Here is a 673-nt window from a genome sequence, read left to right on the forward strand (position 1 = left end):
GTAGGAAAGCCTGCCGGAGTGCTGTGGGAGTTTGCAGGGGAAATTCGGCAAATCGCGGTAATGAGCTACTGCAACTTCGGCGGGCAGAAAAATACCGGCCGGACCGGAGTTTGCAGTAGGTCCTGCGAAGCTCCTGCGGGCAGTAGGTACTGCTTCGCCGGAGAGTGCAGGCGGCCTGAGGGCAGTAAGCAGTAGGTATGCTACTGCACGTATTTTGAACCCATAAAGAATAATTGCAGTTTCTCTTTTGTACATATTTCGAGATTGCTCCTGAGTTATTTAGCTAAGAAAGAAAAAAATCATCCTACGAATTTTTGAGAAAAATGAATTTTTTCGTTTTTAACGATTAAAAATCTCACTCTTCTCAACAACGAGGGAAAATATGAGTAGCAGCATATAGGAAAAAATTCTTCCCCTTTCTGAAATTTATAAAAATATACTCTTGCGAATGCTAGATTTTTATTTTGTTCATTTTAACCAATGTCCCAAAAAATAGAATAAATCGATAAAAAGTGACTAAAATAGCATGCATTTTAATTAAGTTTAACATTATTTTGAACGGTGTTTTTTTTAATTCATCAAAAATGTGAAAAACATTGACATTTTTATCTTTTTTTTTAACAAATTAAAAAAATACAAAGTTGATAAAAATCCACTGAAGGAGAATTTAGTT

Source organism: Belonocnema kinseyi, chromosome 1, assembly GCF_010883055.1.
Source record: "Belonocnema kinseyi isolate 2016_QV_RU_SX_M_011 chromosome 1, B_treatae_v1, whole genome shotgun sequence".
Classification (NCBI taxonomy): Eukaryota; Metazoa; Arthropoda; class Insecta; order Hymenoptera; family Cynipidae; genus Belonocnema; species Belonocnema kinseyi.